This window comes from Anas platyrhynchos, chromosome 24 (assembly GCF_047663525.1).
Source record: "Anas platyrhynchos isolate ZD024472 breed Pekin duck chromosome 24, IASCAAS_PekinDuck_T2T, whole genome shotgun sequence".
Lineage (NCBI taxonomy): Eukaryota > Metazoa > Chordata > Aves > Anseriformes > Anatidae > Anas > Anas platyrhynchos.
In genome coordinates, this window is record NC_092610.1 from 6,026,957 (window position 1) to 6,039,747 (window position 12,791).

General features: G+C 45.3%; 1 protein-coding gene across 16 annotated transcripts in view; it reads left to right on the plus strand.

The window, feature by feature from the left end:
• HIVEP3 (HIVEP zinc finger 3) overlaps positions 1-12,791 on the plus strand; it is a 305,019-nt gene that overhangs the window by 192,285 nt on the left and 99,943 nt on the right. The window contains exon 1 of one of the 16 annotated variants that reach the window (XM_013095710.5): positions 2,815-2,876. The exons of 14 other annotated variants lie outside the window; for them this stretch is intronic. The gene's annotated coding sequence lies outside the window, so the exon portion shown is untranslated. Of the gene's footprint in view, positions 1-2,814; positions 2,877-3,886; positions 4,039-12,791 lie in introns of those variants that run through there. One more of the 16 variants, XM_072027293.1, reaches the window with a different exon arrangement.

Here is a 12,791-nt window from a genome sequence, read left to right on the forward strand (position 1 = left end):
GCTTTAAAGCATTTAGTTTCTTGGCAAAGGGTTCAAACTTAGGAGAGAAAAAAAAAAAAAACAACTCTGGAAAGGAAAGCAATTTATTTAAAATATACATTCAACACCATTGTCTCTGACTTTAAAAAGGCTGCTTGTTAGGAGATCTTTATAGCTCTGCTGGGATCTGCAGTCAGTTAGGATGCAGGGGAAATATTTATTCTGTTTTCCACTCTGCCCATTACACTTGTCGAATTCTTCCCACCTTCCCCTTGTTAACCCACGCCTGCAAGTGAGCGGTTTCTCACCGGTGCTCCCTCTCCTGGGCTCTGCCGAGACCACCTTGGTGGAGGCGAGTTGTGCTGAGTGCTCCCGCTGCTGCACGACAGGAATTGGAGTCGTGGTCTTTCCCAGGCTGGCTTTGCATGTTCAGCTGGGGTCTCGGTCTCTATAGTTGGTGCAGAAATCAGAACAGGGATTTATTTATTTTTTAATCCTGCCCAGCTCTAATTACACGCCTGCATAAGGTGAACCTTTTAATGAGCATCAAAGGAAGCATTGTGTGTCGGGGAGGGCCTGCGTTAAAGGGACTAGGGGATTACTCAGTCATTCAGAAAACATTCGGTGAAGGTAAATGTGCAATAAATCTTCCTTACCCTCTACCTTGCCTCGTTTTCTTTGCAAAGCCTTGAAGCTAGCTCAGCCCCACCTCCCCAATAAACCCAGGCTGGGACCAGCTTGCACGGCGCTGGCTTTCACTCACTGCCCACTGCTCTGAGCTTCCTGAGGAGGTGAGCAGGGCTCACATGTGGGGCAGGACAAGGTGAGGAAATTTGCCCTGAAGAGCTGACTGAGATCTCTGAGCATTTGCCCCATGGAAATCTGAGAATCCTTCTCCCTAGGAGGGATGATGACAACCAATCCATCTAAATACATCTAGATGGTATTTTTGTAGCCTTTTTTTTTTTTTTTTTTTTTTTAGTCACATGGAAATTTTGGTTTGGGGGCATTTTCTTTCCACTCAGTGATTTTTATTTTTATTTTATTTTTTATTTTATAGTGGGGTTAAGTAAGAGGAAAACATGAGTGAAGTCAAGTTTTCCTACCTTCCCCAAACAGGCTTGCTGTGTGCAGGGACAGCTTGTTCCGCACTGCCTTGAGGCCTGGGCAGCTTCTTTCATCAGCACAAAGTGCTGTGGCAAATGGTGCAAACTCTGAGTAGAGCATTTTCAGCATTGTGGGAAGACTTATTGTACAAAGATTACTTTTTTTTTTTTTTTGGTGCAAATGAGATTTTCAGTTTCAGCAGGTCCCCAGTCTCCAGATCCGAAGTCATCTTTCCCACACCATTTATCCAGCCCTTGCCTCGTTCCTTCCTCAGGCTGTGGAGGGATGTGTGTTCATTAAACCATTATTTAGGCTTTGCAGCACTGGGAGGCTTTGGGGTTTCTGTTATTTTGCTCTGCTTTACTATTAGACCTGCAGATTTTAGGCAGGAAGGTGAAGCGTGTCAAAAGTTGGCTAGATCCAGCTGAACTCAGATGTGGGATTTGGGTTCCTGCAGCAATATTGCTCTCAGATGCATTGAGACCTGGAGGGGTTTGCTAAGCCCTCATTTGGCGGTACAGTTTAGAGGGGAAGCCTCAAGGGACTCCCCCAAAATTGAGCCTGGCCTTCTTCCCAGTTAACCTAGTTTTAAGTGTAGTGGTTCCCTGAAGTCTTTATTGCCGTGCTCCTACCTCTGGGTTAAAATCCAGCCTTGGTAAGATGGTCTCTCCTGAAGGGCAAATTACTGCTTTGCAAAACCCAAAAGGCACAAAATAGGCACAACCTCGCATTGTGTAACAGCACGCTGTCAGTTTTCATAGGAACTGCTAGTAGGCTGAAGTCTCACATAGGCATGGAGCAGCCTCGGTCACCTTAAGATGAGTGATTATTTTTATGTTCCCCCCACCTATGGGCAACATCACATCAGTCTGTGAGGTGGCATTGATGAAGGGACCCAAGAGGTGTTGAGTTGTGAGCTGGTTGTGTTCCCAGCCTGGGGTAGGGTATGGTCTTGGGGTAAAAGGCTGATAAGACACATGCTTGATTGTGCAGGTGCTCCCCAAAAGTACTGTGTGAAGGCAAGTTGTGGGGTGAATGATTTAGAGCTCTCTGTCACTGCTGGTGGTGATGAGGTGCAGGCTCCAACCGTTTGATCTAGTGAAGGTGCATCAGCAGTTGTTACTTAAGTGGCAGAGTACAGGGCTCACAAAATAGCTTAGGGATTTAGGAGAACCACCCTATGTGGCAGCTCCTGCCCCAAGGTGCTGGGAGATGCCCAGAAAAGAGGGTCAGGCTCTGCTCACCCCCTGCTGTTCTGGGGGGCAGTGAGGACCCCAAGGGGACAGTGACCCAGAGCCACAGCAGCAGGTTTGCCACTAACTGGAATGTGTTTCAGGGTTTTCCATGAGGCATCGCTGACTCTTTAAATAGCTGCCCATGGGTTTCCTGTGTTTCCTCTTGCCCTGTATTCAATTTTCTTGGTTTTCTTCCCTTCTGGGGAGATTTACTGATAAAAATAATATATACATAGAAAGAGAGAGAGAGAAAAACTGAATGTGGGGCTGAAATGAAGTGAATAGCAATTAAAAAGAAAAAGAAGTTTCATGAAGGTTACAAGCTTTGGAAAGCACTGGGATGCACCCACCACCTGTAAAACAGGAGCAGCTGCAGGCTGCTCTGCTGGGGTGAGCTGTGACTTGGTAACGGGCTGGTAATTTGCAGGTGCCACCCTGTTACCACTAGGCTATAAATCTGATAAACTCCCTTGTGGAGGAGCACACCAGGTTTTATCAGCTGCAGAGCTGGCTCTTTGCAGAGGATCAGATAGCTTGGACTGAGGGAGGTTGAAGGTAGTGCCTTCTCCTTGAGAAGATGCAGCCTCCAGGAGGATGAGCATTGCATGGTGTTAGTAGACTGGTTCTCCTTAGAAGGGCTCTTCTCAGCAATTCATCTTTGCAGAAGTAGTGAAGGGATTTCTTCAGCTGAGATTGAGGTGTCCTGAATCTCAGCCTGAGTACTGGTCTGAACTGGGAGACTTCTCTTGTGGGGGACATCAGGGCTGGGAGGGGCAGGATAAAGCCTTTCTGTTTGTATTTGAACTGATCAAAAACCTGTTGGGTCTTTCTGTGTTTTAAAGAGGGAAATAGTGTTGGTTGTGTTTGAAACAAAACTGAATGCATTTTGAAGATGCAAAATGTTTGACTTTGGGACAAAACAGTGCAATGATAGGTCAGGATAGAACCAAGTACAAAAATAGTGTTGTAGATATCTACCCAAAAATGTGAAGCTTTTCTGAGTTGGAAGGGAAGTTTAAGCTGGGTGTTTAATTACCTCCCACAAACCTGCCTGTAGTGCTCAGGTATTTCCTTCATGATTTTCTCAGGCTAAAATTAACAAAAACTGTAGAGAAACCACTCTTACCCACCATTTCACCACCATGTTTACGTGAGAAGATTGGCTGGGATGCAACAGTGCGACCACTGTAGCTTGGAAGAAGTGTACGTTTCTTCTGGAAGTGAGGATCTCTGCTGGAAGGGGTCCTGCAAGAATTCAGAGGCATTTCTGGCCAATATCGTTTTGTGGAAAAGTGCATGCCTTGGTTCCCACTTCTGTAAAATGGGGTTAAAAATATTCTCCCTCCCTCCCAGGATCATTGCCACACTCCCTCCGCAGCAGTTTGTAAAACACCACAGAGTTTTTCCACCAGTGTGAAAAATGCTAAATAAAAGTAAATGGGTACTATTTTTAATAATATTCTAAGTGCTTCATGCTACAGTGAATGACTACAAATAACTATGAAAACATATTATGGTAAAGATTCACAGTTACGGTTCACGAGCACGCTAGCCTGAGGAAACTGTTGCTTTTCAGCACTGATGGCCCAGCAGCCACTCAGAAAACCTGCCGAAATGGGTAAAAGAGATCCAAGAATCGCCCCAGATCTTCCTCGTGCCATACAAGCCGACCCGCCAGCAGCACGGGCTGGATCTTCACATCTGATAGCATCCTACGGTAATGACTCACTGTCTAATGAGTTTACTACCGTGGTTTGTATCATTGCTCAGGCAATCTTTTTTAATTCAAGGAGTGTTTATTAAAACCAAACCCTTGCTGCTTTTGCTAACCTTGTTTTAAATGGCGCTGTTTGCATTCAGAAACAGTACAGCGAGGAAAGCTGAAACCATTACTGCCAAACTGAAGAATTTTTTCGTAACCCTAAGACAGTGCTCTGCTTTCTCTCTGCTGAAGAAAATGCCTGCAGTGTTAGTTTTATTATGCATTATGCAGGTTTTAGGTCTTTAAAGAAGTTAAGGGAAAGTCCCAAATGAGATGTTGGTTGCCTTATGGTCCCCAAGGAATATAGTTGCTTTTTGATTCTGCCTGCAATTCATTGCCGTAGACATGGTCTGCTGCCTTCATGTTTTGATCTGTCATCCACCTGTGGGGATTTGCTGCAAAGTTAGAAAATACTTTGTCTTCGTATTTGCATTAATCAGAATTCAGAATTATTCAGCAGATAGGAAATGGTGTGCCAAAATGTTAAAGCAGCATTTAAAATTTTCTAAGTAAACAGGTGTAAAAGCAGAAACAAAGGCAATGCAGTGTGTGAACATAACAGAAATCCTCAAATCCCGTTCCTTCCGACCTGGAGATGAGTCTTTGCTGGCAGTCAGCGATGTGTCTAGCCTGTCCCAGGAGCTTCTGGTTGTGGATGTGTCAGTTGTGTTGAGCACAAAAGGTATCGCAGAAATTCAAAACTGGACACTTTTTTTTTTTTTTTTTAACTCATTTTTTTGCCATCCTCAATTAGTTTGAGTGCTGTCTATCTTCCTAGGTGAATATGAGTTTGTAACATTCTCTACTTATTTCTAATGCAAATCAAGGTGACAAATGGGATCCTCTTTCACATGGATGAGTTTGTTGAGCTCCTCCCAGGACAAGCAAAGCTCCTGGCTGGTGAAGGCTTGAAATCTCTGAAAGGACACAGGGTGGACAGGTGAAGATGTATGCAAGGACAGGAACTGGTGCCTTGTTAAGGAGCAAAAAATGGAGGTTTAAATAAATAAAAGAAAAAGCTAAATAATGTTGTTCACTTATTGAGAGAAATAAGCCAGTGAAGAGCTTGAAGCTGGTGAGGGTACTTATTGCAGAAAATGATTTTGGGAAGGTCTTTGCTGAAAAATGTCTCTTTTTGGGAAATAGCAATAGGAAGCCTGAGATGCCGTGTGGGTCCAGTGGCAGCAGCAGCGGAGCCTTGTCTGGCTGTGCTCAGAGAGCAGGCTTCTCGTACCCAGCACGGGCCAGACGAGCGTGGGAGCCTCCTGAAAATACAGACGCAGTTTCACGTGAATGGAAACTGCAATTTTGCAAGCCTTAGACCTCAAATAACTGAATGAATGTGAGTGTTGAGGGGGGAAAGTTTAGATAAGCTCTGATAATTTGGTACTTTTCTTTCCTGCTTTTGTATCAGATCTGTGTTAATACTAAAATGCTTTTCACAGGACATGCCATTCAAAATGGTCATTTATGCACATTTCTAAAAAAAATATCGTATCTGGGAAGCTGCTTTTAGAATACGGTCATGGATTAAATCACTATCCAAGGGTACGTTGTTGCGTCTGTGTGTGTAGAGGGTACCTGCTGTGCCATCACCAAGACATTTAATTGAAAAGTGATATTTTCAATAACTATTTCCAACTCTGTTTGCCCAGGGTGGGTAGCCAGTTGCCACGAGGAATCATCATCTCTTTGCGCTCGATGGGTGTGTGCGTGAGTGAGAGTGAGCGCAGGGGATGTTTTCCATTTAATAATGTTATTTCTGGCACTGCTGCTTTTTCTGTAATCACTGTGGAAACTGTTATGCTTGGGGGTTCATCAAGGAAACTCTGTAAGTTCTTCTAGGGAGAAATATATTAAGCAAGTGGCTGTGATACTGGTTTCATAAGGGCTCGCCTTAATTGGGAACAGTGTTTTCAGGAGATTTTTACCCAGCGTGCTGGAAAAAGGGCAGCTTGGTGTTTGGAGCCTGGTGCTGAGTTGTCTGATGGTGTCTCAGGAGAAAAAAAAATAAAATAAGAGTCAGATTTTCTGTTGAAGAGGAAAAATATCTGAAAATAGATCAGGTCTGCCCACAGACTAGTGATGGTTTGGACCTTGAGTTAGAGAAACGTAAGACGTTACAGATGTGGCTGATTTATTGTGATAGGGATTTTTAGAGCCATCAGTGGGTGTCCTGCTCTACCATGGCCCCAGCTGGCTCTGTTAGAGCCCATCGTGTCTTCAATGCGTGGCTGAGGCGGATTTGGGATGCCAACCTGCACCTCTGCACAGGGGCACATCTGCCACGTGCGCAGCTGAAGGGTGTTGGGACCATGGGTGGTGGTGCAGCCACCTCCAGCCACAAGCCTGCCCCCTTGGTGTGTGTGCTGCAGGCTGGATTTGGGGACTAAGGCGTATTTAAGGCATATCTCTGGAGGATCCTCCAAGCCTTGTGATGCATCAACTGTGGGATAAACCTCTTCTGGTCTGAGCATTCACGTTCATCATCATTAACGACGTGTTCACAATCAAAATAACACCGTCACATAGAAATTGCACATATTGGAAAAACTGGCTTCAGGGAGCTTACCACTGAAGACAAAACTTGGAGGAAGAATGCATAGGCAGGGGGAAGAGAAAGGGTTACGGCAGCTGGGAGATGGGGTGGCTTTGCTAGCTCTCATGTGCAGTGTATTTTATTTGTGGTGCTTCAGAGTGCTCTTTTTCATTGTTGTTTGTGGAGAGGCTGATACCGGAAAGAGGAAAGGAGGTTTTGTCTATGCTATACATATTTGATGTTTTGCGAGCATGCATTTTAATAATTACCTTAATAAGTTACTCAAACTTGCATCTCACTTTATTTTGGAGTCTCTGGAGGCATTCTGTTTGCTTAACACTCTTAAAGTCTTTACAGCATTCAGCAAAGATTTATTGCTATTGATTTATATGGCACCCAGAACGAGCTTCATGGCAGCAGTGTGCAGAAATTATGGTTCTTTCAGGACCGCTTCACCCACCATTGAAGCAGAGACTCATCTGATTAACAGGAGAGCAGAGAGCAAGATGGACAGATTCCTACAATTTCATGACCTCAGTGATTAATTATTTATTGAGCTTTTAATTTTGCATTTATCATTCTAGGGCTGTCTTCCCTGACTTCCCAGAGTAGCTGCATGGAGAGGTAAAGCATCTACAGGTACATTTAGAGCAGGGAGGTTTGCAGCTTTGGTTGGAGAGGAGTCGCACTGTGACCCCTGAGATGCCAGAGAGGAGCTAACATCTGCTTTGCCCTGGGATATTTCAAATTCTTCTTAGTTTTAAACCCAAAGGGCTGAGTTTCTCCCAGTACTCTGTGCTAGAGGGCAGATGTGTTAAGCTATCCTGGCCCTGGCTGTTGATGATTGTATGTCTCTTTTCTTCCTCCAATTTACTCGAGCTGTGGGCAGAGAGGGGTTGCCACTGTTTTTCTTAGCAGTCCCTAATCCCTCGCAGTTTGGCATGAAATACTCTGCTTGTGTTCCGCTTTGTGCTTCAGGGCTTCCAAGAAGGTGCCTGCAACATGCTGTAGGTGACCCTGCTTGGCAGGGGGGTTGGACTGGATGATCTCCCGAGGTCCCTTCCAATCTCAACCCTTCTGTGATTCTGTGAGGAGGGCAGTTTTTCTAAACAGACAGGCAGCTAAAAATGTTTTGTCTTATTTATTTATTTATTTTAAGTTTTCTCCCTTGGCTGTGTTGTCTTGCTCATGGATTTGGCTATCTTATGGGGTGGGTTTTCTTCTCTTGCAGCAGGGACAACCATGGGGCCTCTGCACCCTTGATCATTTGCAGAGCTTCTCGTATAGTTGAGAGCCTGTGTGTAAGCCCCAGGTCTCCTGAATGCTTGTAGCTACTGGCTTTACAGAAGTCACCAGGGCATGAGAAATGGTGACTTCGTGCTCCTGTCCAGCCTCCAGCTGTGGCTGTGCACAGTGGCAGTCCCGGAGCAGCAGCCTGGTGCTGAGCAGCCTGCTCGCTGCTTCCTCCACGGGATGTGCTGGCTGTGGCTGTCCCCGACGGTTCCTGCTGGTATAATGGAGCAAGAGCGGTCATTTGTCACTTTAAGGCAAAAAAAAACAACAGAGAGATCGGATGATGCTATTAGGGGGACAGATGCACCCCCCAGGTAATCAGGAGGAGAGGCTGGGATTGTTCCTAAGAGGTCTGTGATGTGGGAAATGGAGCTGTCTAGAGAGAGGCTTTTGAAGTAAAAGTTCTTTCCTCTGAAGCTGGCCAGGTGACTGTTGAGTGTGGCTCCTCCATCCCCTGTCACAAAGGCACCATGCGTTATGCCCATGAGTCCATGCAGAAAAACATGGTCCATGAGCCAGGCTCTTCCCGCAGCCAACTTCATGCTGGTTCGGATGAGATGTCAGTACCAGGAACAGCCCCCTGAGGCCCCCGAACAGGGAAAAACCATCAAATTAACCAGACCTCACACTGCACGCTTTTCCCCCCTCTCAGAGCTATGGTATTTTATTGATGAACTGGGCTCGTTGACTCCAAAGATCCACTTTTCTCTTCAGTCCATGTGGTGCTGTGGAGAGAGCTGATCGGAATCACCACAATAAAATTTTAATTAAATGCCAGGCAATAATTTGCAGTGAATAAAATGTGGTACCTGCAGTACACTGTCGACATCTGTTCATGGACCCAGAGGGCCATTAGTGACTTTGAGAAAACCAGGAGAAAAACACAGGTCCACTTACCTTGTTTTTTATTCTTTCATTCCGGGGCAGAGAGACCTATTATGTTTAATATTTTATGGCAATACACTGCTGCCATCCTTCCTGTGAGTCATTTTTCCACAAGAAACACGTGCTCGCTGCGTTATTTAACCCCTTTAGAGGGTTGAGGGGTGGACTGTAAGTCTTCTACAGAAATGCTGTGTATTACGTGCTGCTACTGCATTGCTGTGCAGTGCCAGGAAGCAAAAACTGCTTCAGTGCACAGCCATCTGCACTCAGGGGAAGGCCAGCAGCATGCTGGAGATGGACACAGATGTCCCAAAATCACCCTGAGGCTCAGGCCTGGGTTTGAAGCTCTGACCCATGCTGAGCTCATCTCTCATGGTGGTTTTTCACCCTGCATCTGAGTCCTACAATGCAGACGATCATCAACATCTTGGGACCGGTGCTGTGCAATGTCTTTATCAGCGGCATAGACCATGGGATCTAGGGCACCCTCAGCAAGTTTGCAGATGACACCATGCTGAGTGGTGCAGTTGATACAACAGAAAGAAGGGATGCCATCCAAAGGGACCTGGAGAAGTGGGCCCATGTGAACCTAATGAGGTTCAACAAATGCAAGGTGCTGCAGCTGGGTCGGGGCAATCCTGGACATAAGGAGAGACTTCAACAGAGAAGCGGCCAGCAGGTTGAGGGGGGTGATTTTCTCCTCTCCTCTGCCCTTGTGAAGCTCCACTTGGGGTACTTCATCCAGGTCTGGGGCCCCCAGCACAAGAAGGATGTGAGGCTGTTAGAGCAGGTCCAGAGGAGGGCCATAAAGATGATGAGAGGGCTGGAGCACCTCTCCTATGGACAGGCTGAGGTAGCTACGGTTGTTCAGCCTGGAGAAGAGAAGTCTTTGGGGAGACCTCATTGTGGCCTTTCAGTCATATTTTTTAGATGAGAGTCTTTTTACATGGGTGGGTAGCGATAGGATGAAGGGTAATGTCTTTAAACTAAAAGAGGGTAGATTTAGATTAGATATAAGGAAGAAACTATTCATCGAGAGGGTGATGAGGCCCTGGCCCAGGCTGCCCAGAGGAGCTGTGGGTGCCCCATCCCTGGCAGTGCCCAAGGCCAGGCTGGATGGGGCTGGGGGCAGCCTGGGCTGCTGGGAGGGGTCCCTGCCCATGGCAGGGTGTTGGAACCACATGGGGTGTAAAGTCCCTTCCAGCCCAAACCCTTCTATTATAATAATCCATGATAAAATTTGCATCCTGAGAAGAGTGTTTCTAACCCAGTAGTGTGAAGAGTTTGATCCAACCTGGAGATGTTTCAAGTGATGGTATGACTCCTGGTGGAGGGTTTTCCTGTTGTTCTTTCCCTCTTCCCTCTCTTGTTCTGTCCAGTGAAGGTCTATGTGCCTGTGCAGGTACTTTTGGACTTCTGCTTTTCATGTTCTTGCAGCCAGTTGTGTCTCACCATAAAACATCTCCAGTGGCTTTGTTAAATGAGATTTTGAGGTCTTATCAGGCTTGAGTTTAAGAAAGTATCTCACAGATGTCTTTGGGGAATTCCTCATGTTTTCTCTAGGTTTCTGACTCAGGAACCTGGAACTGGGCACAATTATATGTTGTTTTACTGACTTTGAGCAGAGCTCCTGCTATGCAGCCTTATAGGTTTGAGGCCAAAAATACATGCAAGTTTCATTTAAATAACTGTAGTGGAAACTTTCTATGGAAAGAAGATACCCAAAAAAGCCCCTGAAAGAACAAAGTAATTGCCTTACAGAAAGACTTCCTTTTGCTGCATTGTTTTCCGTTTGCATCAGCCGTTTGTCTCCTTTGGGTTGTGCAGTTGTGGTTCTTCAGTGTGTCATCCAGCAAAAGTACAGCAGAACTTCTGTGCAGAGAAGAAAATTGCTACCTTTTTCTCTGTCATAAGGAGAAAAACAAAAAACAAAAAAAAACAACAACCCAGCTGTGCTCTGTACAAACAGTCTGTGACATGAGTGGAATTGAAAAATGACTATTAGTCCAGAATGCTGTGCTGAAGGTTACTCTTTTGTGTCGTCCTTCAGATGAGAAGGTTTAACAATGTGAGTGGTGGAAGCACAGAAATTGCTAATATGTGGGAGCTTCAGTGATATCAATATATGGTGGCATTTCAGCATGTGCTGCAAAAACAGATGTGTTTTTGTTGACCACCTTGTGGCAAATTGAGCTCATTTTATTGTAGGGCTGCTTTATCAAGCTACTAAAGCCTAAAACCCCCAGAAGATTCTGGTTTCTCTTTTGGACCAGTGTGACTGCACAAGTGTTGCATTGTACTGCACGAGGTGTGATGCTGCTGATGGGGTGGGAAGAGTGGTAGGAGCTTTCTTGTGCTTGCTCTTGGGAGGAGCCGGGAGATTTGTATATTAGAGGCTGGAAAGTGATTTATTTTTTTTTAATCCTCTTTTCTATCACTCATTATGTCTTAAATTTAAGTCTCGTGAACTGCTGGTTCAATCTCAGTTCATAGCCTTGCTCCACTTCCTTTGGTTCAGCAGAGCACTTTTACTCTGCAGAAGTGTGAAAAAGTTAAAGTGCCTACTGCTTCCCTCTGCCTGCGGCTCTCTTTGCTTTTCTGTTCGTCCTTTATGATGTCTAAAGGCAATGGTCACGCTTCTTAATGTCTTGAAAAAATTCTAAAACACCATACCGAAGTAAAATAAAACCAACAAGCACTAGAAATGTGCCACATGAATCACTTTCTTGTTGATAGGGCTGACTGAAGGATGAATGAATAGCAGTAGGAACTGCCATAGACACCATGTCATGCTTGACAGCGGAAGATTTCTTTCGAGAACATTGCATTTTAAATGTGTACACAAGACTTGGGTAAAGAGGGTGTATTGCTGATTTCCCATGGGCCTTAAAGTGAAGACATAACCGTGTCTGTGATGCTGCAGCTATCTGCTGCATTGTCTGGTCTGGAGAGACAGAGTGCTGCATCCGTGCCAATCCTGCAAGGTTTGGGCTGTTTGTATGTCCCGTATAGGGAGATGACTGAAGGGGCTGTGTCCCACCTTTTCATATCACCTTTTCCTTGAACACAATTGATAGGAACTGCAGTAGCCCAGGAGATGGGAATGACAAGACCCGGTGGTCTTGGTCCAAGTGCTACCTGGAAGTTCAGTTCAATTGATAACTTCAGAAAATATTGTAAAGTTTGAGGTTTATATTTGGAGGGTGATCCAGAGAAATTTTCTTCTCAGCTGCTTATCACTGATTTCAGAGCTCCATAACCTGCCGGACTTGTTTTTCTTATTTCTTCTTCTCAGTGGCTTGCAATATCTTTTGCTAAAAGCGCACCTCACTCACCTCAGACCACAGCTTCAGGCTTCTGCATGATTTCTTGCTTCCCACCTAGGAATGTGAAAATAAATGCTGATGATGGGTTTGTAAGAGGTGTATGGAAAACAAAGAGCCAACCTAGGGAGATTGCCTGAGTCTCCCCAAAGCAAGAGACTTGTGCTAAGGGGCAGCCTGGTTTCTCCTGAGAGGCTGGCAGTGTGGTCAGCCCATCGTTACGTGGGGCTCAGGTTAATTCCCTATAGGATGGCAAGAAAGTCCTTGTTAGACATGGTCTTAATCTTGATGCTGGTGTTAATTAATCCTGATTCATTGTTATAAGAGTATGAATTCAGGCAGGAAATGAGCAAGAAGCATTACTGGGGGGAAAATATCTTTGATTTCACACTTCAGGGTGTGGGGAGGGAAAGCTTTGAAGTTGCTATGTTCTTGCTGCAGTGTACCATATTAACGTTTTGGGGTTTGGCTCATGAAGTACTCTCTTCCCTCACCCTTAGAAGCATCGGATGTAATTAAGCTCAGAAGCAATGGTCCTTTCCAGCTCTTTCCTGTCAGCAGGGTGAAATAGCACATAGATGGTGGATTTTTTTTATTTTTTTTTTCTTCATATTGGGGGAATAGTGGCTGCTGAAATTCAGTTACTCAGGGCTCTGTTACCCCCTGAG